General features: G+C 46.4%; 1 protein-coding gene across 1 annotated transcript in view; it reads right to left on the bottom strand.

The window, feature by feature from the left end:
* ADGRB1 (adhesion G protein-coupled receptor B1) overlaps window positions 1-23,870 on the bottom strand; it is a 295,541-nt gene extending 271,671 nt beyond the window's left edge. The window contains exon 1 of the mRNA XM_071736934.1: window positions 23,156-23,870. The gene's annotated coding sequence lies outside the window, so the exon portion shown is untranslated. The remainder of the gene's footprint in view (window positions 1-23,155) is intronic.
* Window positions 23,871-27,057: the final 3,187 nt, after the last annotated feature.

Raw genomic sequence — 27,057 nt, 5'->3', positions numbered from 1 at the left:
ATCCCAGCACATTTAAACCACGGGGATATTCCTAAGCTAAAAGTTATATAAGAGTCAAATTACTCCTGTGGCACAGAAAAAAAAAAAACCCACAGAAGATGAAGTTTGGGTACGAACATGACCCTAAAGAGAATAATGGATCAATCCAGGATGCACTGGGGAAGATATTTCCACATTTCCAAATATAGGGAAGACACTATCTTGGATCATATCTAAAATATTGCATCCTTTCATATCTAAAATATTGCATCCTTTTTTTTTTTTTTTTTTTTTTTTGTGCTAAGGTGGAAGAAAAATTAATTCCACTGAGACAGGGTTGCAGAGCAAGATCACTAAGACCTGGAGAACATAAAGCTTATCAGAAGATACTGGAATATTTCTGTTTACCAGAAGGTGAAGAGAAGATTAAAATCTTGTCCTTAAATACTGAGAAGGAAACGGGAAGGAAAGAAAGTAACTTTAAAGAAGAACAGTATTGAAATTAAAATAGACAGGCTTGATTTGGGAAAAAAAATAAACAAAAAACCCAAAAACTTGGGCTGAGGTTTCTAACAACCAAAGATTATTGCCCTGGGCAGGCATGGAGAGCTATCAAAGCCAAAGTTGACTGGGAATTCATCTGGCTTTGAGAAGTGACCATCCAGTTCTGTCCTTCTATAGTTAATGCAGAGATGGGAACATCTTCACACCTCTGTAGCCTCTGTCTGTAGAGCTGAGCACACCAGGGAGCCTCTGCATTAATGTATTTCTCTATTTATTTCTGTGTCCCATGAGATGACTCCTTGCTGCTCTCTCTCAGGTATTTTGTGAGTCACCAGCAACAGGGTGGAAGTTTTTTGATTCTAACCTTACAACAAAACCCCCCAATAGCTCAAGGATTCATGTGGCAGCCTACAGACCTGGCAGGTATTTTTGCTTGTGTATTCTTTTTACTTCAGTCCTTCCTCTTTAATACCTTATCTTCAAGAAAAAAAAAAAAAAAAAGGTATTTTAGGGTTTAGGATAAATTCCAGAGATCCAGCTCATCCTGATGAAGTCTAGGATGATGTTAACAAGCCAGGTCACACTCAAGCCAATGAATCCAAGCCCAGCATCCCAACTCTACCCTATCTTGGAGACCTCCTCCTCCTTCTCTAGGCCTCAGACTACTGTTAAACCTCTGGAGGTTCCTGATAGAAACCTCTTCTTCAGACACAAACTTTCCTTCTGCTTTACTTTCCTCTTAATGCCATGGTGAAAGATCCCAGGAGGGATGAAAGAAACTTGCTGAACCATCTCCTGCTCATGGCAGGAATCTGTATCCATGAGTAAATCTGAATCCAGGTAAGTGTTAATTCAGAACACAGAATTAATACTTGTTTTAATCCTTAATTAATACTTAATTTAAGCCTCTCCCATCTGTATTGTGCCATGGGGCCTCTTCCCCTCCATCACCCTTTCACATGACTCCTGTTGTCATTACCCTCTCCAGCACAGGTACCACATCCATATCTCCAGAGGAGGGATAAATTTCTTTGATCTTCCTGCCTGTAGGTGAGACTCTCAGCCTCATTTAAATCTCACTTTCCAGGCCAAACTTCCTCTTGGTGCATTCTAGTGGCCAAGTTTCAGGCAAATTTAAGTTTAGGCTTCTAAACCCAAGATTCTCAATCTCCAGATGCATAATGAACCTAAAGGACGTGTCCTTTCCAACCAGGATGCTGAGAAATGTGGTCACAGTGCCAGAGAGACCTTCATTCCCTGTGAACTGCTCCTTTCAGCTTCTAAGATGCTGCTGTTCGAGAGACAGAGCTCCTTGGAGACCGAAAGAAAAGATGCAGAGGCAAATATTTCACTCCCCATGGAGACTGGATTCTGTCTTTATTACTATTTGGTAATCTCCTGGTCCTTTCAGATATATCTCTGTCCTCAGATCCTGACACCTCTGTGGCAGCTCTCCTACTACCTGGTGGTTTTTTTCTCTGAAATCAGCACTCCTCGAGTCGTGCACTCATAAAAGATGGAGATGATTAAAAATTAAGTGCAAGCAGCAGTTAAAATGGTCCCAGCTGCCACTGCTGGAACAAGCTGGAGAGACTGACCACAGTTCAAATTCCAGACTAAAGGAAAAAAAAAAAAAAGTTTCTAGGCAGCTCAAGATTTGAAGGCAGCCAGGTTCACAATTTCCATTTTTTTTTTTTTTTATTTTTGCCCACACCTCATAACTCAAAGAGCACAAGCCTCTCCCTCAGGTCCGTGCAACAATCAAACAAGATTGTGCATTACACAGGTAAACCCAGCCTGGACACAGATTTTGGAGAAAAATGGCTCTAGCCCATGCTGCTGGAATGTGACCCTGTCCCAGGAATGTGCCATCCCTCCTCACCCCTGCCTGGCATTGTGCTTCTTCCTCCCCACTGCCTGCTATTTTGGTCCAAATGTCCCTTAACACCTTGACCATGTTGCTATTTTAGACTGGGTGTCCTGTCCTACCTTGTTCTCATTGCACAAAAACAAACAAAAAAACCCAAACCAACAAAAAAAAAAAAAAACAAAAAAAAACAAAAAAACAAAAAAACCCAAAAACCACAGACCCACATCCCAGCCAACCCCAAATAGACCAACAGAAAAAAAAAAAAAACCCAAATTTTTCTATAAAATTATATAAACTCTAATTAATATAAATGAATAATTAATATAAATGAAGGCTGAAAATATGGATATTTCACTGAAGCCTTGAAGCAAATTCTATCTTCTCGGGAGACTCCAGGAGTGGACTCAGGCACGTGTGGTTTATTTATAGCTCCAGTTTTACTGCAGTCACTCAGCCAAGCAGAGCCAGGACTGTATATAACCAAATGCAGCTCACTTCTTCCCTCCTCAACCTTCAAAGACAGCTAACAGCTTGTCCAGAGTGTTTGTTATGAATTTTATGAGCACGACTTAATCACAGAGATAGAAAAGTTGTTGGACAACTACAGCTGTGAGAGAAGGAACCAAATCCTCCCTTCACTGCCTTTCTGGTGAGTGGATATGATATAAAAGTGCTTCAAGGAGGAACCAGGCTCCCTATTCCCTTCTTCTATAATATGTTTTATTCATCACTTCTTGGAAGCATCTAAATCAAGTCAAGGTGTTCCTCTAGCAGATTTATTTTTTTTCCTATTACAAGTCACAACATCCATGGAGTCACTGGGGGTTGAACCCAGAATCCCCTCTGCAGGAGCTCAGACACAAGATTATAATGGTTTCTTCTGGCTTCACAAGTGCTGAAATTCCTTGTCCCTCATGCTCTGGTGTTCATTGTTTTGCAAAAAGGCCACTTCAAGCTAAAAAGGTCACGTTCTGGCTACAACATCAGCTATTAAGGTGTTGGGACTGATGATGGGGTGATGAATTGGGTCCCCTTCACCTTGCTGGCACCCTCTTCCCTCTCTTCCCTGCAGTGCTCTCTCTCCAACCCTCAATCTCACTGCTTGAAGTCCCCTGGAAAATCTTAAAAAATTCTCTGGAAGTATAAAAAAAAAATCACGATTCTTCTCTCTGACCTCCTCTGGACTTCTTTTCTCTTGCTTGAAGTTTGCTACGGAGGCTGTGTCTAAGTCACATCACCAGGAAAGGACCCACACAGACAATAACATCACCTCTTGACACCTTGAAATCACTTTGATCTCCTCTTTCCCCCTGCAGAACACATCTCTGCCCTCCTATCTGGCTTTGTGGTAGGCTGGTAGATTTCATATTGATTCCCAAGCCCACAGGAATAGATCTGGGCCAGTTTCATCCCCTCTAAACTTGCACTTTGCAGACACAGATGTCATCCCTGACATTTAGATCTACCTCAGTCTATCTGTTGGCTTCAAGCAAACTGGAAGGTAATCAGATTCCTCCTGACACAGCAAATCCAGGGAGGAGAAAAAAAAGGGGGAATCAATTTTTATAATATGTGTTTGGCACTACATAATAGATATAACTCTAAATGCAAGCCATAAAGTTGGAGAGGCTTATAAATTAAACCCATTCTGTCCCTTTTAACTAAAAAGTGACCTTACCATAGAATTAAATGTGTTTTTTATCCAGTCATCTATGGAGCTGTAAAAGTGGCTGATTGTTGCAGAGCAGTGTTCCAGCAGAGAGAGGAGCAACTCCAGAGGCATCTCCAGCTCAGCATCTGCTGCTGCTTCTTTACAATTAATATTGAGACACTGTATAGAATATTGAGACAATGTATAGATAGGAATTACACCCCTTTCCCTACCAGGAGAGGATGGCCACATCCCTTCTGGGAAAAATCCCTGGCCAGGTTATGTTCCAAACTGTGTCCAGGCTTGGGCTGGGCTGAGCAGGGCTGAAAACATCAGGGTGTGATCTGAAAATCAAACTGTCCCCAGAAATGCAGGTTTGGGATCTGTGGCTTTTCCCTTGTTATTTTATTCGGCCCTAACTACAGTGCAAGAGGGGAAGAAGATTAAGAAGTATCCTGGGGTTCATCAAAATGCCACAGTAGCAGAGAAAAAGGGGGGGGTGGAAGGTCTTTAATAGCTCATGTATTGATTCCATCCCCCTGCTCCAATAATCATAGAGCAGAGACTGAAATACAAAAGGCTTGAGACTGGAATCCAGCCCAGAGGACACAATTTAGGATGTTCCTGGATGCTTTTTGAACGGGCAGAAATTATCAGGCTTTGTCTCAGAAGAAAATATGGTCTCAAAAGCTCTACTGGGTCACGGGTGGGCATTCATGAATATAGGCTTTCAGAACCTTCAGGAGCCTCAATGCTCCAAGGAACATAATCAACACAGGACTGTTGTCCTGGTTTGGGCCAGGATAAAGGTGATTTTCTGTCTTGTACTTTTGCTTTCAGCTAAGTCTCTTGTAAGTAGTTGCACTTGCTGAAATGAACAGCAAGTTTCTCAGACAGTGGCTGCTGCTGGGACTGATCCCACTCGATGTTTAGAGTTACTGCTAGAGACTGGTGTGCAGAGCCAAGGACACTGCTCAGCTCTGAGGAAAACATAGAGGTCTCACCTGCATCCCTCCTTTGGGGAGGAACAGACAAGATAGATGCCAGAATTCACCAAACAGAGTATTCCATCCCATACACCTCATCCTCAGTATAAATTTGAGGGATCACGAGGGCCAAGCCAGATTTCCTGATTTCCAGCTTCCGGCTGCCTGCCCTTCCTGCCTTTCCTGCTTCCTTTCCTTCACCCCAGCATCCTGGAAGGATCCCGTCCATTCGTCTGCCTGTGCTCCTGATCCATGCCAGCCTGAATCTGTGTGTTCCTGCCTCCAGCTCCCCACTGCTGCTGAGCCCAGGAGTCCAGCCTGGACTTTCCCAGGGCTGCCCTGCAGCCTCGGTGGTGACGTGAGAGCTATTGGGGGAAAGGGGGGAGGAATGTGGTATCCATTTTCTTGTATATTTGTATATATTTATTAATTTTTCCTATTTCTCATTCCTGTTTCATTAAAGCTGTGTAGTTTGGTTTCCAACCCATCAGTCTCTCTCCCTTATTCTCTCTCCTTTCTTATCAAGGAGGAGAGAGAGATTAATAGAGAGCGTCTGTTACTCGGTTTAATTGCCGGGCCAGTGTTAAACCTTGACAACTGTGCAGCTTCCAATCAGTACAGCAGTGCAAAAAAATCACTTCCCCCACACCATGGATGAAATAGATGCTCAGAGAAGCCAGGGGTGTGTTTCCTCATCACTACTGAGAAGTGGTGCAAAGGAGGAGCCGAGATCCTTCCTGGCTGAAAGTCACTGAAACTCCACCAAAAAAATCACTGTCACTCTCTGCCATGTGGTACTGGACTGGTGTTGCCCTGCAAGCCAAGAGCTTCCATAAAAAAATGGCATGAGTGGATTTAGGGCTGCAGCCCAGATGGGCCAACTTTATGTTGGAGACTCATTTAAGGTGCCAGTCCCCTGTGCAACACAACAACCTCAACTTGTCATGTGCCAGACCACCAAAAAATGCAAATCCATGCTGCTGGGTTGCTTTAGCACATCCCAAACTATATAAGAAATGTTTTCCACAAAGTATTGTGGTCTGTGAGCATCACCTCCTTGTAATCCTGGACACTGATGTCAGTGGGTCCCTTCTCATTTTGGCCTCTTTCACCTATTATTTATTACTATTTGGCTTGATAATGGCATTTTTGTCTGCAACCCTAAAGGGATAAAGCCTCAGGAATTGTCTGACACCATCTACACTCTATAAATGTTCCCAAGTCAATGCCATGTGCTGTTCAGGGAACTTTTCCTGATAAACCATGAGAAAGACTAAAGCAGAGGTGGGGAGATGGAGAGACCTCAACAACTAAATATGAACAAGCCCTGGTACATATTGCTTATTTAACATTTGATCTGCTATTTCATCAGCTGCAGATCTGAAGGATTCAGACCCCTGCATGCACTAGAGATGCTGGAACAGCAAAGTTCTTGCAAGGATTAACCAGAGGGAAGGGAAACTTTAACAGTGTCCAGGTGAAACCCACCTCCACTTCTGAACTAAGAAAGAAAGAGATGCTAAAAAGTTGATTTCACTGAGCACAACAAAGCTCAGCCTTAGTCAGAACCTCTTTTAGCTGCCATGGTGCTAATAATCAGGTTTCCTCATGAGTCCCTCACCATTCATATTTACCAATGTTAGAGATTTTCTTCTTCAAAGGAAGGAATAGGTAATGTTTTACTCAGCCTCAACCACTTTTGGAGTCACTGGAGTAGCAGATGAAATAAAGGAAATAAAACATTAATCATCAGCTGACACACTGGTGCAGTCTGCATTGATGTCCTCTACCTCCCAGTTATCCCTTCCTATTACTCTAGTGCAAAAATGTCAGGTTTTCTGCTGTTACATTTTCAGGTATTTACAGTTAATAATATTTAGCAAAGCCCGAATAGAGCAGTTGCCCAGGGCCTGCAGTGGATCAAGTCAAGAACATCTGGAATACAAACTCACCAGCAAGAGTCTTTGTGTCTAATGAAAAAAAATACATAAAGAAACAAATCTAATACCAAATAATTTCAAGCTTTGAAATTGTGGTTGGATTCCCAGAGAAAATTGGAGGCCAGCTTATCAACAGCCTCAAGCTGTCCCACCCTCTTTTTGTCACAATAAAACCAGGAGGCACCAACTAAGACCCCATTGTAGTAGAGGACAAACTTCTTTAACTTCATGAATCCCCAATCCAAATATTCCTGAGACTGAGAGTACCTAGGAAAAGGTGAGAAAAAAAAATAAAAATGAAGATGCCAGCAGCTCTGCAGGAGCTTTAGAGGGGTGCAGGGCTCATCTGAAGTGTGATCCCAAAGCCACTTGATGGTGACCTCATCCCTCCCAGTTGTTCATTTTCCATCTTTCTGAAGTCATGGAAGAACATGATCACCATGAGCAAGTGATGTGAGCCTAAAAGAGCTCAGCAAGAAAATCCCAGAGACAACAGACAATATTGGACAATAATTTGGGAAGGAATAAAACCCCATGGCTGTTATCAAATTGCCCTGGTGATTGGCCAGGAAGGAGCCAGCCTGAGCTGCCACAACAACAGCAAAAATTAAGGTATAGGTAGAGCCCCATCTGGCAGTGTTTGGTGAGGGCTTGGAGGTTGGACAGGACAATTACAGCACCAAAGTCACCTTCCCAGAGGAGAAGCCAAGTTGCCCAATTGCTCCTTCTCTCACTGCCTTAGGAGTTGTAGCAATGAGACTTCCAGAAAAAGACATCTGAGTGGCAGGATGGGCCAGTTTGGCTGAGCAGCAGTATTAAATCTCCACCCCATTTCTGGCGTTTGGAAAAGGTGAAAAAGGTGAAAAAAAGATGAAAAAAAAAAATAAATGAAGATGCCAACAGCTCTGCAGGAGCTTTAGAGGGGTGTAGGGGTCAGGTGGAGATGAAGTGTGATCCTAAGGCCACTTGATGGTGACCTCATCCCCCCCAGTTGTTCATTTTCCATCTTTCTGAAGTCATGGAAGAACATGATCACAATGTTCAAGTGATGTGAAACTAAAAGAGCTCAGCAAGAAACTCCTAGAGACATCAGACAATATTGGACAATAATTTGGGAAGGAATAAAACCCCATGGCTGTTATCAAAATGCCCTGGTGATTGGCCAGGAAGGAGCCAGCCTGAGCTGCCACAACAACAGCAAAAATTAAGGTATAGGTAGACCCCCATCTGGCAGTGTTTGGTGAGGGCTTGGAGGTTGGACAGGACAATTACAGCACCAAAGTCACCTTCCCAGAGGAGAAGCCAAGTTGCCCAATTGCTCCTTCTCTCACTGCCTTAGGAGTTGTAGCAATGAGACTTCCAGAAAAAGACATCTGAGTGGCAGGATGGGCCAGTTTGGCTGAGCAGCAGTATTAAATCTCCACCCCATTTCTGGCGTTTGGAAAAGGTGAAAAAGGTGAAAAAAAGATGAAAAAAAAATAAATGAAGATGCCAACAGCTCTGCAGGAGCTTTAGAGGGGTGTAGGGGTCAGGTGGAGATGAAGTGTGATCCTAAGGCCACTTGATGGTGACCTCATCCCCCCCAGTTGTTCATTTTCCATCTTTCTGAAGTCATGGAAGAACATGATCACAATGTTCAAGTGATGTGAAACTAAAAGAGCTCAGCAAGAAACTCCTAGAGACATCAGACAATATTGGACAATAATTTGGGAAGGAATAAAACCCCATGGCTGTTATCAAAATGCCCTGGTGATTGGCCAGGAAGGAGCCAGCCTGAGCTGCCACAACAACAGCAAAAATTAAGGTATAGGTAGAGCCCCATCTGGCAGTGTTTGGTGAGGGCTTGGAGGTTGGACAGGACAATTACAGCACCAAAGTCACCTTCCCAGAGGAGAAGCCAAGTTGCCCAATTGCTCCTTCTCTCACTGCCTTAGGAGCTGTAGCAATGAGACTTCCAGAAAAAGACATCTGAGTGGCAGGATGGGCCAGTTTGGCTGAGCAGCAGTATTAAATCTCCACCCCATTTCTGGCATTTGGAAAAGGTGAAAAAGGTGAAAAAAAAGATGAAAAAAAAATAAATGAAGATGCCAACAGCTCTGCAGGAGCTTTAGAGGGGTGTAGGGCTCATCTGAAGTGTGATCCCAAAGCCACTTGATGGTGACCTCATCCCCCCCAGTTGTTCATTTTCCATCTTTCTGAAGTCATGGAAGAACATGATCACAATGTTCAAGTGATGTGAGCCTAAAAGAGCTCAGCAAGAAACTCCTAGAGACATCAGACAATATTGGACAATAATTTGGGAAGGAATAAAACCCCATGGCTGTTATCAAAATGCCCTGGTGATTGGCCAGGAAGGAGCCAGCCTGAGCTGCCACAACAACAGCAAAAATTAAGGTATAGGTAGAGCCCCATCTGGCAGTGTTTGGTGAGGGCTTGGAGGTTGGACAGGACAATTACAGCACCAAAGTCACCTTCCCAGAGGAGAAGCCAAGTTGCCCAATTGCTCCTTCTCTCACTGCCTTAGGAGTTGTAGCAATGAGATTTCCAGAAAAAGACATCTGAGTGGCAGGATGGGCCAGTTTGGCTGAGCAGCAGTATTAAATCTCCACCCCATTTCTGGCGTTTGGAAAAGGTGAAAAAGGTGAAAAAAAGATGAAAAAAAAATAAATGAAGATGCCAACAGCTCTGCAGGAGCTTTAGTGGGGTGTAGGGGTCAGATGGAGATGAAGTGTGATCCTAAGGCCACTTGATGGTGACCTCATCCCCCCCAGTTGTTCATTTTCCATCTTTCTGAAGTCATGGAAGAACATGATCACAATGTTCAAGTGTTGTGAGCCTAAAAGAGCTCAGCAAGAAACTCCTAGAGACATCAGACAATATTGGACAATAATTTGGGAAGGAATAAAAACCCATGGCTGTTATCAAATTGCCCTGGTGATTGGCCAGGAAGGAGCCAGCCTGAGCTGCCACAACAACAGCAAAAATTAAGGTATAGGTAGAGCCCCATCTGGCAGTGTTTGGTGAGGGCTTGGAGGCTGGACAGGACAATTACAGAACGAAAGTCACCTTCCCAGAGGAGAAGCCAAGTTGCCCAATTGCTCCTTCTCTCACTGCCTTAGGAGTTGTAGCAATGAGACTTCCAGAAAAAGACATCTGAGTGGCAGGATGGGCCAGTTTGGCTGAGCAGAAGTATTAAATCTCCACCCCATTTCTGGCGTTTGGAAAAGGTGAAAAAGGTGAAAAAAAGATGAAAAAAAAATAAATGAAGATGCCAACAGCTCTGCAGGAGCTTTAGTGGGGTGTAGGGGTCAGATGGAGATGAAGTGTGATCCTAAGGCCACCTGATGGTGGCTTCATCCCTCCCAGTTGTTCATTTTCCATCTTGCTGAAGTCATGGAAGAACATGATCACAGTGATCCTGCCTTAGGAGTTGTAGCAATGAGACCTCCAGAAAAAGACATCTGAGTGGCAGGATGGGTCAGTTTGGCTGAGCAGCAGCATTAATTCTCCACCCCATTTCTGGCATTTTCACTGGGGTGATTGATTTCTTCTCCTCTCCCTTCTCTTCCCTCCCCCTGCCCCAGCTACAAATGACTTCCACAGGGAGATATCTGCTCTGTAAGAAACAGCAACTTCAAAAGGGCTTAGAGCTCCATGAAAACCTCAGAGGTGTTGAGCAGGAAACAAACACAACATTTGGGTTGTAATTTGAGGTGGGAGGCTGGGGTTTTGCTAACCACATCATTACAGTGTGCTGGGCACCTTGGGGTTCCTAAACTGCATTTAAAATTATGGGAAGTTACAGGAAGACACTTCAGTCCATGGGAAAGTTGGACACGTCTGGTATGGAGCACCCCAAGTATTTAGTTGTGTTTGGTTGTTATATTTAACACCAGTTTTCCTGTCACTCCCCAGCACTGTCAGCTGCACACGAGCAGAGCCTGGTGACCCAGCTCCAGGACTGAGAATAGGTTTGTCCTATTTGCATCCAAGCATCCTTTTGGGCAAGGGAAGGGAAGGAAGGAAAATCACTGCTTTGTCCTACATTCTCCTCATCACCCAAAATGGAACCCATTGTGATGTGTTCTGCTGCCAAAACAGTTGGGAACTATTCAAGATACAGAAGGGAAAAGGTTATTTCAGCTCTTTGAACCTTTTAAGACAATCTTCAACCCCAGAAATTGTCCTTGCACATACTGGGTGCTGATGGGAATCCCAGCCAGTTTTACCAACTGCATTCTTATTCCCCAGGATTACATCCCACATCATACCTGATGCTTTTGGTCCTCAAATGTTATTTTCACAACCATTCTAGGATGGTCTTAGAGGTTCTTTTGTGAATATTTTTGCTACACAAAAACCCTTTGTGAAATTTTTTTCCCACAGACCCAGGAAGAAGGAGCTACCACAGCTTGTGGTGAAGAATCCTCCCTTCCCACATCCTGGAAAACTCTTCTTAGCTGCAGAACACTCCTGGATGCTCGGGTGTTCCCAGGAAAACAGAGGAGACTTCACAACATTTGAGTGAGACAAGGAAAACAATTTAAGCATCACATTTCAGAGCAAGCTGTGTTCATGTTTCTGCTGTAGCATTCCCACCACCCAGCCAAAAATCCAGTGTAAACCTCTGAGTAAGTGTAAGTAAGAGTAGGAGTAAGTAATTAAGAGCAAGTGTAAGAGAGATGAAGAGATATGGACTGGCCAGGAGGGTCAAGACATCAAGCCCAAAGGGTTCTTGTCATATTATCCCACCATGAACTACTCTGGAGCTTATCCTGCAGTAGAGCAGCCTCCAGTTCTTTTCTTAGGACACTTTTAAATACCCTGCAAGCCTTATTTCTGCCATGACCAAAACATGCTGGCTCTGAGCTAGGCAGCTGCCTGTACCACACATGTCCCATCTTCACAGGGTCACAGATGCTTCAGGTGGTAAAGGACTTCTGGAGGACCATAAATCCACCCTGTGGACCTGGTGACCCTTGTCCAATCCACCCTGCCATGTTCCTTGGTCTTTTTAGAGGGCCAGGTACTGGGTTTAGCCTCAGCTAGGGGTTTGCTATCAAAACCTCCCTTTCCAGTGGCATTTCCATGCATTTCCATGGATGGGCAGCTGTTTAGTCCCCAAGGGATGTTTTGGGGACATCTAGAAGCATGATAATTCTCACAATAAAGGATATCTTCCTATTGTTTCCAGTTCCATCCTACTTACTGGATCCCTCAGCTAACTGGAACTTTGCTGGGATTTTTCCTGGCCTCCTCCTTGCCCTTCCAGCCTTGCTGCACTTCTGACTGTCCCCAGCTCTTCTTCTGGTTCCAGGATTTTCTCCATCTGGAGAAACTGGGATACCCCACAGCAACTCTATCCCTATTAACACACCTAAAACCTGCAAGCTGGCACGAGCCAGCACAGCACAGAGGACAGACAATATTTTACATTTTTCCTGGTGTTGTCCTTTTTTAAAGCATTCAGATATTCACATTATGCAGCAGATGCACGTTCACTAATAAAGCGTTTGTTCCCTTGCTGTCGTGGCTGACCTGCAAGTATTGGGATGGGTGATTGGAAGAGCAGAGCTGTGTCACATCTGTCACCTCTACTGAGATGCTGGCAGCTCTGAGACCCATTCCCCTCCTCTCCCACAAGTTTCTCTACCCCCATGCTCTATGGACACAATCCACACTATCCTCATCACAAGGTTTTTCACTCTTTCTGCCTGGCTGCACTGACTAAAGCAGACCAGACACTAAATGTCCTTTGTCACAGTGTTCTCCTAAATCAAACCCCAGCCCTAGAGGCATCAGATTTTCCTTAGAAAGATGCTGTGCCTCGGGGAACACTTGCAAGGTGGGCAGCATGTCAAAGTATTGGCCAAGCACAGCACTGCCAAGGTCTATCCCAAATGGAAGTGCCAAGGACAACCCAGCCTTGCTCACAGGGTTTTCTGCTGCCATTTGCACATTTAACATCACCAAGAACCTAATAGACAGCTGTACAGGCTGCTAGGTTACAGAGATCTTTTTTTTTACTCCTCCATTCCCTAATTTCAGCCACGAAAAGCAAAGGTTCTGCTCTAATTTTACCTTCATAGGGAGATATTCTTAGGACACATTAAAAGAACCAAATTCCTGTTACCTGCATCCTTTACTTGCACTGAGCTCCACAAAGTACTCAACACCAGCCCCTTTCTTTGCAATCACAAAGCTTTTTGCCAGCAATTAACCCTTGTTTCAGCTCAATAGGGCTGATCAGATTGTAGAACAACATCTGAGAAGTGGAGATTAGCAGGCCAAGCTCTTTAGTACTTAAGGCATCAGTGCAGCTACTTAAAATCAGGTTTCCTTTTCTTCACTGGGATTTGATTAAAGCCTTTTCAACCAGTCCTTTCCAACTTCCAGATGCTTCAGTCAGGTGATAGAGGGGAAAAAAATCAATTTTTTTTAAATTTATTATTTTTCTGGGGCTGGACAATGGCATCAGGGTGTATCTGAAGTGTGATCAGAATGAAAACCATGCCCAGAAAACAGAGAGGAGTAGTTGTGTATGGCTCAGCATGTGCACCAATGCAGAGCTTTGATAGAGCTGACCAGAGCACAAATATAAAAAAGCCTTTAGCAGCATGATTGGAGGAAAGGAGAAACCACTCTTCAAGCAGGACCTGAGTCCAGAAATAGATTGGGAGAGGATCAATTTTTTGCTGCGTACTGATTTATTCAAACCTTCTACAGCCCTCTGTAACAAAACACCTGATTACAGGACTAGAACCATAAATTCCACGTGCCCTCAAGCAATGGCCAATGAATAACTGACTTGTTAAGGGAATGAACCTGCACAATGAATAGATCTACCAACAGGACTTTCGATGGAAAAGACCCCATTGGGACAAATTTCCTTCTGAAGGTGTATTGACTTTCATTTGCAGGAACCAGCAGATATTTGTTGCGGGAGGATAGCCAGTGGTAAACAGCATATAGAATAAACCACACTCCTGCCCCAGGTTTGATCTTCTTTATTCTGAAGTGTGCTGGGCTGGACAATGGACTATTTTGCAGGATGACCTCCTGAAACATGGCTTTAATCTGGAAGGAACCCAAGATATGTACAGGAGACTTATCTACTTCCAGAGCCTCAGTTTTAGAAAGGCATCAAGAAAATAAAAATTGAGAAGGGGCAGTAAAACACAACTCAGGAGGAAAGTTCAAGGTGAACATGTATTCAAAATCAAAACACAGGAAGAATAATTGATGGTTCTTGTTGGTGCTTTTCATCAGATAAGCCCAAAGGGCAGTTTATTTGACCAAGTTCATTTGAATGGCTGACACAGAGCCCCATGGGGAAGAAGGAAGCCAAGCATCCCCCTTTATAGATGCAAAAACCACTGAAATGCAGAAAGACCAATGCCTAAACTGTGACCTGAACCCCTGACCTGAGACACAAAGTTTGGTTGTGGGTGAGATCAGCCCTACAGTGCTCTTGGCCTAAGTGGGGATTACACTACAATTTATTTTAGAATAAAGACAAGGGGTCTGATGTTGGGTAGAGTTATAGAATGGGTTGGAAGGGACCTTAAAGATCATCCCAAGGCATGTACAGGAGACTTCCCTACTTCCAGAGCCTCAGTTTAGAAAGGCATCAAGAAAATAAAAAATGAGAAGGGGCAGTAAAACATGACTAAGGAGGAAAGTTCAAGGTGGACATGCATTCAAAATCAAAACACAGGAAAAATAATTGATGGTCCTTGGTTTTCATCAGATAACCCCAAAGGGCATTTTATTTGACCAAGTTCGTTTGAAAGGCTGACACAGAGCCCCATGGGGAAGAAGGAAGCCAAGCATAGAGATAGATGAAAAAAACACTGAAATACAAAAAGACCAATGCCTAAACTGTGACCTGAACCCCTGGCCTGAGACACAAAGTTTGGCTGGGAGTGAGATCAGCCCTACAGTGCTCTTGGCCTTAGTGGGGATTACACTACAATTTATTTTAGAATAAAGACAAGGGGTCTGATGTTGGGTAGAGTCATAGAATGGGTTGGAAGAGACCTTAAAGATCATCCCAAGGCATGTACAGGAGACTTCCCTACTTCCAGAGCCTCAGTTTAGAAAGGCATCAAGAAAATAAAAAATGAGAAGGGGCAGTAAAACATGACTAAAGAGGAAAGTTCAAGGTGGACATGCATTCAAAATCAAAACACAGGAAAAATAATTGATGGTTCTTGTTTTTCATCTGATAACCCCAAAGGGCATTTTATTTGACCAAGTTCATCTGAATGGCTGACACGGAGCCCCATGGGGAAGAAGGAAGCCAAGCATAAAGGTAGATGAAAAAACCACTGAAATACAAAAAGACCAATGCCTAAACTGTGACCTGAACCCCTGGCCTGAGATACAAAGTTTGGCTGGGAGTGAGTGCTCTTGGCCTTAGTGGGGATTACACTACAACTTATTTTAGAATCAAGACACGGGGTCTGATGTTGGGTAGAGTTATAGAATGGGTTGGAAGAGACCTTAAAGATCATCCCAAGGCATGTACAGGAGACTTCCCTACTTCCAGAGCTTCAGTTTTAGAAAGGCATCAAGAAAAATTGAGAAGGGGCAGTAAAACATGACTCAGGAGGAAAGCTCAAGGTGGACATGCATTCAGAATCAAAACACAGGAAAAACAATTGATGGTTCTTGGTTTTCATCTGATAACCCCAAAGGGCATTTTATTTGACCAAGTTCATCTGAATGGCTGACACAGAGCCCCATGGGGAAGAAGGAAGCCAAGCATAGAGATAGATGAAAAAAACACTGAAATACAAAAAGACCAATGCCTAAACTGTGACCTGAACCCCTGACCTGAGACACAAAGTTTGGCTGGGGGTGAGATCAGCCCTACAGTGCTCTTGGCCTTAGTGGGGATTACACTACAGTTTATTTTAGAATAAAGACAAGGGGTCTGATGTTGGGTAGAGTCATAGAATGGGTTGGAAGAGGCCTTAAAGATCATCCAGTTCCAACCCCCCTGCATTATCAGGGACACCTCCCACCAGCCCAGGTTGCTCCAAGCCCCATCCAACCTGACCTTCAACACTTCCAGGGATGGGGCAGCCACAACTCCTCTGGGCAAGAAGCTAAATGTGGGTAAACCAAACTTTCAGTGATTTGTGGAGCTTAAAGGATCAGCTGAGAGGTTCACAGGAAGACAGCAGCACAGATGGGACAGACAAAAAATTCTCTATCTCCACATGTATAATAGCATGGAAATCACAATGACCCCCATCTTGAAAGCATTTAGAGAGAAATCTCTGCTAACTCTCAATGAATATGGAGTAGGTAGGTCTGCCAGGAATGTCCTAATATCTGGCAGAGGGAAGAAAGGAAGGAGCCATTTTCATACAGCAAGGACTTTGTTATAGGCCATCTGAGATTAAAAAAAAAAAATGAGGAAACATCTCCATCTAGCAAAGCCAGGTGGATAACAGGCAGAAGACAAGGTGAGCATCCAGGTGGGAGTGTTGAAATCATAGGATGAGGTGTCACCAGGACTGTCTCTGACCAAAACTAGATATTCAGAAGAAAAGCTTAGCAATAATATATACTGGTGCTCATGTATGCCATGCACAAAATGTCCTAAAGTGGCTGACACACCAGAAGGCTGTGCTGCCATTCAGAGAGACTTAGACAGGCTGGAGAGTTGGGCAGGGAGAAACATGATGAAATTCAACAAGGGGAAGTGTAGAGTTTTGCATTTGGGGAAGAACAACACGATGTCCCAGTATAGGTTGGGGGCTGACCTGCTGGAGAGCAGTGTAGGTGAAAGAGACCTGGGGGTCCTGGTAGACAAGAAGATGACCATGAGCCAGCAATGTGCCCTTGTGGCCAAGAAGGCCAATGGCATCCTGGGGTGCATTAGAAAGGGGGTGGTTAGTAGGTCAAGAGAGGTTCTCCTCCCCCTCTATTCTGCATTGGTGAGGCCACACCTGGAGTATTGTGTCCAGTTCTGGGCCCCTCAGTTCAAGAAGGACAGGGAAGTGCTTGAAAGAGTCCAGCGCAGAGCTACTGAGATGATTAAGGGAGTGGAACATCTCCCTTATGAGGAAAGGCTGAGGGAGCTGGGTCTCTTTAGTTTGGAGAAAAGGAGACTGAGGGGTGACCTCATCAATGTTTTCAAATATGTAAGGGGTGAGTGTCAGGGAGATGGAGTTAGGCTTTTCTCAGTGGTGACCAGTGATAGGACAAGGGGTAATGGGTGTAAATTGGAGCATAGGAGGTTCAAGTTGAATATCAGAAAAAATTTTTTTACTGTAAGGGTGACGGAGCCCTGGAACAGGCTGCCCAGGGGGGTTGTGGAGTCTCCTTCACTGGAGACATTCAAAACCCTCCTGGACACGTTCCTAGGGGATGTACTCTAGGGGGCCCTGCTCTGGCAGGGGGGGTTGGACTAGATGATCTTTCGAGGTCCCTTCCAACCTCTAGGATTCTATGATTCTATGATTCTATGATTCTTTCTTTCTCTCAGGCCAAATGAAGCCAGAAAGATGCAGCTCTACCTGGATCAAACCCCCTCCTAAAAACCTATGATGCTCACTGGAAGGAGAATTTTCATAATTTATGTACTTCATACATGCATTTAGGCAAACACCAAGTGTGCCATATAAGATTAGAGCAATCTGGATCAATGTTACACCAAAATATTCCAAACTAGTTGAAAGTATAAAATTCTTTACAAGGCATTTGTTCATTCTTCTTCCAGATACTCTTTGCTTTCCCCTCCGCCCCTTGTCCCAGGGATAAAACATACAAAACATGGCAGATCTTGCATTTCCAACAGCTCATTTATCAACATTGATGACTCCTTGAGCAACATTTTATGGAGGGATATTTCAGAAAAAATTGCAAAGGGAGTAGGAGAAGAAAAGTACAAAACGATGCCTGGTTTCATTTTGATCACATTGGTAGGGGGTGATTGGCTCCAACAAATTAAAATCAGCAAAAATCTTCCCTCATTTTCTCTGACAGAGGTAACCAATTTAAATTTCCATAAAGGGGGCAGTGATGTGTGGCTTAGCAAGACAGAGCCACCAATCTAACAGCACTTTGATTTAAAATGTTATCTTTCTTTTCTTTTTTCCTTTTTCCCTCCTTCTCTGAAAGCTTCCTGGAGCAACACAACAGATTATCTCATCATAATCAGACTAATACAAAACCCTTGCTCCAAGAGGCCCCACAAGGAATTTCAAAGCCCAAGGTGTGGTGATTGGTCCCTTCAGAACCTCATTTATTGTCTTTCTTTCTTTTTTTTTTTTTTCATTTTTTTTTCTTGTGTGTTCTTGCATTTTGTAGCCTCAGCACATAACAAAATACACTTAAAATCAAACTATGACAGTGAGTGCACATAAGACAAACATTTTCCACATGGGGCTGGGCTGCCAGATTCCTCGCCAAGAGAGAAATTCATTTTCCAGTTGATTCTTTCCTACTTTGGAACAAAATACCACCAGTACTGGGTTAGGAATGGTGTGGTGCTGTGGAAGAATTGCCTTTTGGGCATCAGGACTGTTAAGAAGAGTTATGAGGCAGATGGGACCTCTTATTCCTGGATGCTGGATGATGCTGAAGACTGGGGTGACATCTCTGGTGGCCCTGACCTAGAGAAACAAGGGTTGACACAAGTCCCAGTCGTGATGATTTGGTACTTATAGGGCTGGTCCCCTGAGGATTTGGGATCTGAGGGGTTGCACATGAATCCAAATCAAAATTCCCTGCCTCTCCAGTGCAGATGAGACACTGAAATACAGTTTCCCCTGGCAGAAAAATGGTTCAAAGCAACATAGATACAAAAGAGGAGACCCCTGTCCTCACCTTGGCTGAGAAAAAATTCCCCAGCCCTTTTCTTCCCGTGCTTCAGAGCCCTAAATCCCCACCTAAATATATGGATGGACATCAACAGCCATCAGCAAGCTACCTAATCCTTAGTCTGGTTTCAAGCACAAGCAATCCCCTTCTCCCCCTCTTTCATTTCCAGCACCTCCTAACCAGAGAACCCAAGGAATTTGGGAGCAAAAACGGGAGCATCCTGTGCACTGGAAGAGCTGGGATGAGCTGGGGAACCTTTGGCTTTGTCTGCAACCCCATCGAGCTCCTCCAATAAGTGCTGCAACATCGAGAAAGAGTCTTCTGCAAACCTCCAGGCCGGGTGCCAGCCGGGGGAAGGGGGGGGGGGGATGTGAATTTTCTTCAAGAAAGGGAAGAAGGGAGGTAGTTCCAGAGCCAGCTTGTCATCCATCTTGAAGAAATTACTCCTCTCTTTTTACACCTCGCCTAGGAAGGTGGCACTCGGCGTGCTGCGAGCTCAGGATCAGACCCAGGGAAAAGCTTTTGACTCATTTGTTTACCAGCGCAGGTTTCCTGGAGCTAATTAATGAGCCGAGCTGATCGCCTGCAACAGGTATCGATGATGGGGGATTTCCTGCGGGCTGCACCGCAGCTACAGGGAAAGCAAACCTGGATCAATGATCACACTGTTTCTCCCGTCTCCTTTCCAACCAAAAGGTGGAGGGGGGGACACGGGGGAAAAAGCCATTTGCAGGCACCACAGGAACCCCCTCCATCATCTGCCCCCTCCCAGGAGCAATCAAGTACGAGCCCTGCTGGACCTTACTCTGGGCTAACTCCTAGGAGTAGAAAGCTTGGGCACTCTATTGTAGGGGAGAAAGGGTTGGGACACAACCCCTGAGCGAGCTTTTGGGGCAGGGGGAGCTGCTCCGAGCACGGAGGGAGGAGGAGGAGGGGTAGGGGGGGGGTTGAGGCTACAGCAGCCCGAATAACCTCTGTGTTCAGGAGGATGCTGAGATGGGCGAGAAACGGGGCGAGTAAAATATGCGGGGGAGTACGGTAAAAAAACATGGGGAGGGGTGAGGGAAAAAGAGGAAGAAGAAGAGGGGGGTGGTGGGGGGGAGAGCATCGCTGCACCGGGCTGTGCCGAGCATCCCTGCGCTCCGGGGGCGGCGGGAGGCGATAGCCGGGATGCGAGCGCCACCTCCCCGCCGCTCGCCGCAAGCCCCTGTCGCCCCCCGGGGCTCCCAAAAGCAGCCAGGGCTAAAGGAGGTTGCAGAGAAGGGTGGGGGACACCTTGGCAATAATTTGGGATTGATTCCACCCGCCGCATACACCCCCTCCGCCTTTCTTTCCCAGCCTCTCTCTGCAGCGGGGATGCTGTGGGAAGGCAGGAGCGTGTGTTTGGGGAGGGGGTGCTGCCAAATTTGAGGTGTTTGGAAAAAAGGGGATGTGTAAAGTGTGGGCAAAGGGTGCTGCAAGGAAGGGAAGAGTCTGTTTTATGTGTGTGTTTCCCAAGCTACCCCTGAGGATCTGCGGGGCTGAAGGCAATGCAGCTCTCCCGAGGAGGGGGCGGAGAAGAGCAAAGGGATGAGGGGGTGCTTCCCCCCCTCCTGCAGCTGCTCTCAGAGATGTGACTGAGGTCCAGGAGTCTACACAGACACATAAACCATTTTCCACCTCGGGCTCTGGCACACCTTTCCTGCCTCAGTTTCCCTGTTGAAGGGGAATAATGGTACCAACCCTTCATTAGCAGAAAATCACCTCGCTTTGCAGTCAGTCCTTCCCTCAGCCTGCCCACCTTTGCTGGTACAGTTATGGACCTCAACACTAGCCCTGCACCCAGGATTCTGCAACAGCATTGCAAATGCTATGGAAATGGCTGGAGCCCTGCTCCTGCCCCATTCCTACCCTGCCTCTGCCCTCTTCCCCCCCTGCCTGTGCCTTATCTCCTGCCCAGTTTCTGCCTGTCCTTCCCATTCACCCTCCACAGCAGAAGTGATGCTGCACCCTGACCCCACTATAACATGAAGACGGTGTCCCCTTAGTCCACCCCAACATTCCCCATGGGCTTCTGAGACCCACCAGGCAGGATGTCCTAAGCCTGCTCAGCTCTCTGCCTGTCCCTTTGGCCCCTGCCAGATCCAGGACCGTGGCCACGCTGTCCCCTGGCAGTGAGGCTTGGCTGAGAGCTGGTGCAATTCCTCAGCCCCCTCTGAGAGTCAAAATCCTCCCCATTGCTCTGCCCTGCAACCTCCCTTCTCTTCCTTAGCGAGGTCTGGGGCACAGGAAGAATTGCGGGACCCAGGTTAATGAGTCATTAATTAATTAAGGACCCACTTAATATGCACGGGGAGTTGTTTGTTTCCTTTAGCAGCCCGGGCTTTGGATGAGATCCCAGCACTGCGAAGCCTCCAGCCTCGTCTCCCAGCTGATAATAGATAATACAGATATTTCAGCACCAGCCAAAGCAGAGTCATCAGCATTAATACACAGTCCTCCCTGCTACACAGAGGAGGTCGCCAGTCAACTCCACGGAGTGCCCAGGGCTCCATTCCCATTCCTTAGTCTTTGCATGGCCAGGAGAGAGAAAAACCTATAGCTAATCAACAGGTAAAGAGGACAGGGAGGTGCACCCTGCCCACCCTTGGACACCCTCCCAGGGAGCAGCAGCTTTCCAGGCGCTGTGATTTTCGCCGTGCTGCATGAGGCAGGTTTGGGAAGCTGTCAAAGTAGCTTCAATCTTCCTCACCCCCCCTTCCCCTACATCCCCCACCCTTTCCCTCCTCCTCCTCCCTCAGCCATGAGCTGTCAGCTGGCCCTGGAACTCACCAGACCCAGCGTTGGAGCTGGATTGAGCGTGAGCCCCTGGAAAGCTCCAGCTCCAAAGGGATGAAATAGCCAGAGCTGGAGTAGGGGACATCTTTTTGCCCTCCATCCTTTTGACCTTGCCTTGATATTCTCCCCCTCACCACCTCCTCTCTATGCAACTGATTCACAGGGGCTCGAGCAGGATCAGGGACACAAACGTGAGTCACAACTGAAGGTACCTTGCAGAGTTGATCTGCAACCCGTGCCTGCAGTTATCAGGGACTGATGCCTTCTCTCTGCCAGGACCAGGGCACAGCCAGGCTGAAAAGTCTCTTCAGAGCCCTTACCTGCTCCGCTTCACCCCACTTTTCCATCCAACCTTGGCAGAGCTGTGGCTGGAACAGCTCTCTGCTAAAGTCTGAAGATGCATCAAGAGCCACCCTCCCTCAGTGAATGTCAGGCCATGAAAGGGAAGGGGGCGGTGGGGGAAGAGGGAGAGACAAATTTTGTGTTTCATTCCCACACAGGGTGATTCAGAACAAGATGCTTTGTAATTATGCATCCCTGATGGAGACTCCTTCTCTCTCCATTTCTCCCACCCCCTCGCCCCCCTCAAACCCAACCCTTCCCCACTCTAGCCAAAGAAAACCCAAGCCATGCCTGGTGCCTGCATCCCTCAGGAGTCCATCTCCAGGAGCAGTCTGTGTCGGTGTCTGTGCAATGGTCTGATCTTTCCATAGCCTAAAGGTTCATTCTCTCCAGTGGTGTGAAGCAAAATGCTGATAAACAGCATTGAGGAGGGGGGGACAGACAGGGGACACTAGGAGCTCATCACCTCCCCAGTCATTGCCACCAGACCTGGGAAGGTGTCACATGAGTGGCAAAGCAAGCAAGGACAACCCCCCCCCCCCCCAAAAAAAAAAAAAAAGAAAAAAAAAAAAAAAAAAAGAAACCCCCCAAACTCTCAAAGGAAAACAAGCTGGGATAGAGGGAGATTCATGCCTGGGGCAAACCGCTGCCTATCCCTCTGAGACTTTGTTTGCCAACATTGCAGGCTGAGGTGTCCCGGACCCCAGGGCTGCCCGTGAAGGCACCGCAGCTTCCAGGCACTTTCCAGTTCAGCCCCTGGCTGGCTCTGCAGCTCCACGATCCTTCGCTCCTTTTCCCTCCCCTGGCTGCCTTCTCCCACAAGAACACCCCAATCCTCAACTCCTTTCCCCCCTCCTCCCCAGCACACGAATGCCTTTTCCCCCTCTGCATCCTGCAGACATCAATATTTTCCACCTCCTCTCGGTGTTTGCCCACAGGACCCGCATGAACGAAAGTTAAAACTTCCCATGGCAGGGAGAGATGATGCTCTATCAGTCCAAATTTGCAGAGCAAAAAAAAAAAAAAAAAGGGTCAAAACATCCTCTGGATGCTATTTCCAGGGGTAAAAGCAGAGGAGTGGGTACCCACATCTTCCCTCATCCCTATGGACTGAGAGAGACACCCCCCCCCCCCCTTTCCTTCCCTGTACTCCAGGCAAAAAAGTCGTGTTCCTCCCTCTCTCCCTCCCTTCTGAGGAAGAAGGGAAGGGTGGTAGGGAGCCCCTTACCTTGCAGAGCTCCCCAGGTTTTATATCCTCCTTCTTCCCTTTGTCAAATTCCAAATGGAAACCAGCAACATATCCAGGGGTAACCAGCCCAACATTGGGCAGTGCGGGAAGTCCAGAAGGATGATGGCACAGCTTGCTCTCCCTTCCACTCTTGCCTCTACATCTATATACACATCCACACTTTTATATTTATGTGTGTGTGTCTGTGTGTAGCAAGTGGAAAAGGGTGGGAAAAAAAAAAAAAAAATCCTAAAAGAAATGGGGGTGGGGAAGGAGAGGAAGGGAGAACCTTTGGTGTCTCTGCAGACCGGCAGGTGGAAGAGAAAAGCTGAAAATAATTAAGCCGTTTTTTGAGGAATCCTTAGGAGAGGGGAAAAACGCAGTTAAAAGCCAGTAAATCATTAGATCCAAGCAGACAATCAAGTCTTCTCCTTTAAAAAAAAATATACAGCAGGGTTCAGAGTAGCTTTCCCAGCAGTGAAGAGCAAGAATGGTCTTCTTCAGAAAGATGTATTTGTTTAAAATCCACTCGTCTGCTTTTTTTGCCTTCTCTCTCTTCTCCCCCCACTTTTTTTTTTCCTCTTTTTCTTCTTTTTTTTGATTTTTAATTCCGCTTCTGAATCTCTTTCTGTGAAACTAGATCCAGTCTTTGTAGCCAGGGGCTGCATTAAGGATTACATCAGGCTTTTATAAGCTTTCCAGATCACACATTAGAGTGAGAGAGAGAGAGAGAGAGAGAGAGGGAGGGAGGAATAGGAGGGAGGGAGGGATAAAACGCACACACACATCCACACGCACACACGGATCCGAGCTTTGTAAAACAGGCAGCTATAGGCAAGGACCCTAAGTGCCACGGCATCACATCGGGCATGCTCTGCTAGCCTATAGGAGGAGAGGATGGATGGATGGATGGATGGATGGATGGATGGATGGATGGATGGATAGTTGGAGCAGAGGAGCCAGCGAGAGCCGGAGCGCGTTGGCAGCCGGGCAGCGCAGCCTCCCCGGGACAGCTTAGCCCTAAGCAGGGAACCAGGAGGTGAAGAGGGAGCTGGGATGGTGGTGGTGGGGATGGCAAGGGCTATACTTCCCCCCCCTCAGAAAAAAAAACCAAACGAAACAAACAAAAAAAAAAAATCCCCACAACACGCTACGACCCAGCGTGGATGATGTGCAGGTCGCCCGCAGAGGGATGCGCAGGGACGCGGCTCGCAGCTCCGGGAGGGGGAAGCAGCTTCTGGGGGCTCTTTCACTGAGGCCACCTCCCCCCCCCGGAGCTGAAAGCCTGGGGAAGGGGACAGGAGATGGGACTGGACGGTGGGGAGCCCCGGGGGGCAGCAGCTCCTTCCACCCTTCAGCCCTGCAGGAGGACAGGAACCCCCCCCCCCCAACAAGTCCTCCCACTCCCCCCGCTCGCCTCTACCTCGGCTCGGCGGTGGTTTTGCACCAGGGCACACGGTTTGCCCAGGAAGGAGATAGCAACAGCTTTTAACCCTTTCTTATTTCCTTTTTTTTATTTATTTATTTTTTACCTCTTTCCTAGCATCCTCCCCAACTCCTTGTGCCATCAGCCCACGCGTCTCCGGGGGTGGGTCTCACACCAGTGCAATGCCCCAGGGTGGCAGGAGGATGGGGATGAAGAAAGAGTTCGAGCAGATCGAGGAGGAGGATATGGGTTGGGGTAAAAGGGAGGTGCTGCATCCCAGCAGCTTTTTGGGGTGAAGGTGCTGCCTCCGGGTTTACAGACCAGGGAAGATTCCCCCCCCCAGATAATGAGCGGGGAGTGTGGGGATGGAAAGGAGAGGGATAAGGTTGGAGAAGGGAGGGGGGAGAGCAAGGGGACTTCAGCATCCTGACAGACTTCAGGACCTGCCCCTTGTCTTTAACCCTTTCTACTCCACCAGGAGGAAACTAGCCCTTTTGCCTGAAAAAAAAACCCACACCTCCCTCCCTGCTCGGGGCTGTTTCAGAGCCATCAGGAGAGGTGCACAGATAGAAGAAATCCGAGCTGCCTTCACCCTCTGTCTCTCTGGCTCAAGGAGAGTGAGGAGCATCCCATTCTTTCCCCAGGGACTCTCCAAAGCACCTCTATCCCCTTCCTTTGGCCTTCTTCCCCCTTTACTCCCTTCCCATCACATCATCCATCCCTTTTACTCCCATTTCCACATTTCTAAACCTCTTTCACACCCATCCCCCCAGTTAAAAATAAAATAAAATAAAATAAAATGAAACAAATCAAAACACTTCTGGGTAAAGTGGGAAAAGGAGAAAATTGCTCATTTAGGGGAGCTGAACTGCAAGCTCTGGCTGTGGCAGAGCACAGAGAACCAGCCTCTTACTTGTCCCCAGCCAGCACTGCAGCACTGCTGGCCAAAGGCATCTGTGACATCTCCAGTTAAGCAGAGACTGGAGCAAAAAGGGGCAGCTGGGGCCTGAAATGCTTGTTTTTAGCCAACAGGCGGCTATGCTGGATTAGCACGGTGCATGCTCCGAATGGAAATCTCTCTCTTTTTTTCCTCCAGCCTTTCGGGAGTTTGTTTGGCTGGTTTGTTTGCCTTCAAGAAGGTTTTCCTGCTCCTCTGAGTCCCTCATAGATTTTGGTTTTTTTTTTTTTCCTCTCTTTCTCCACCCCTCGCCAGTACAAGGAGAGTCGAGAGCTTCGAGGGGAAACAAGGGATGCTTAGAGGAATGGATTCCTTTGAGTCCCATGGGGTGGATGTAACATGTTTTTTGGGGTGGTGGGGGAAGGGAGGGGCACTCACCTTCCCTGTCCTGTGGTGGAGGAGTTCAGGCAGAGCAAAGTGCAGCTGACATCTCTTCTTCTGTGTAGGAGGCAAAGAAGTTCAGCATTAAAAAAAAAAAAAAAAAAAAAACAGAAATTGCCACTGGAAAAAAAAAATCAAAACAAACCCCATTTCCAAGCTTTTCTGCTGCAACTGGGCACGATGGAAATAACATCTTGGTGAGAATGGGGAAGCAGGGTCAATGAAATGGAAAATTTCACCATAACCCATTTCTATGCAGTCTGATGCAGAGAGGGCCAGAACCTCATTTAACAGTGGTGTAAACATAACCCCCACCTTAAAACTATAGAAAAGAGAGGTCTGATCTCCCTATTTCCCACTGTGCTCCCTCCAAGGAGAACCAGGAGTGAGCTGCAGGACTGAACAGGGAATGTGAGGATTTAGGGCCTGTGTCTGAGTTAACCAAAAGCAGTGACACATTTGGTCTCTTTGGTTTTGCACAGCTGTGAAGTGAAAAAAGGGAAATAACTTCACCATCATGCACAGGGATCTGTGGAACTCACTGCTGCAGGATACCTCCTTGGGCAAAGAAATCCATTTTCAGACCAAGAGATGCTCTCAGCACATCAGGTCTCTTAAAACTTGAGTTGGGGTTTCCTTCCATCCTGCCAACATAACTAAAGCATGCAGTTCCTAGGAAAAAAGGTCTATTTGATACCAGTCTATCTCCAAGTCAAATAGTTTGACCACCAGTCTTTAGACAACTTTTCATCCTGGCCCTCACAGGGGGATGAAGGGTAACCCTTGGCTACTCAAGCAAAAAAAAAAAAAATAAAAAAAAATGGAGCATCATGCTGGAGAGTGGGCTTGGATGAGCAGCCATGCCATGGAAAGCTGAATTAAGAGGGTTTTTCCCCCCACCAGTCCCCAGAGTTCCCTTAGAAGGGCCAACTGAGCCAGAGGAACACATTGAGAAGTAAAAATACTTTTGCAGTGGTGATTTTCCTCTCTGTTTATCCAGGTATGGACCTTGGTTGGACCATGTTGCCCAAACCTGGGGCAGTACAGTTTATTTATGACAGTTTATTTATTTATGACTCTTTATTTATGACATACAAACCCCTACAACAATGATCCCAAACCCATTTTTTGGAGGCT

This window comes from Heliangelus exortis, chromosome 2, assembly GCF_036169615.1.
Source record: "Heliangelus exortis chromosome 2, bHelExo1.hap1, whole genome shotgun sequence".
Lineage (NCBI taxonomy): Eukaryota > Metazoa > Chordata > Aves > Apodiformes > Trochilidae > Heliangelus > Heliangelus exortis.
Note: the sequence above shows the minus strand (reverse complement) of the source record. Positions and strands in the feature narration are given on the sequence as shown.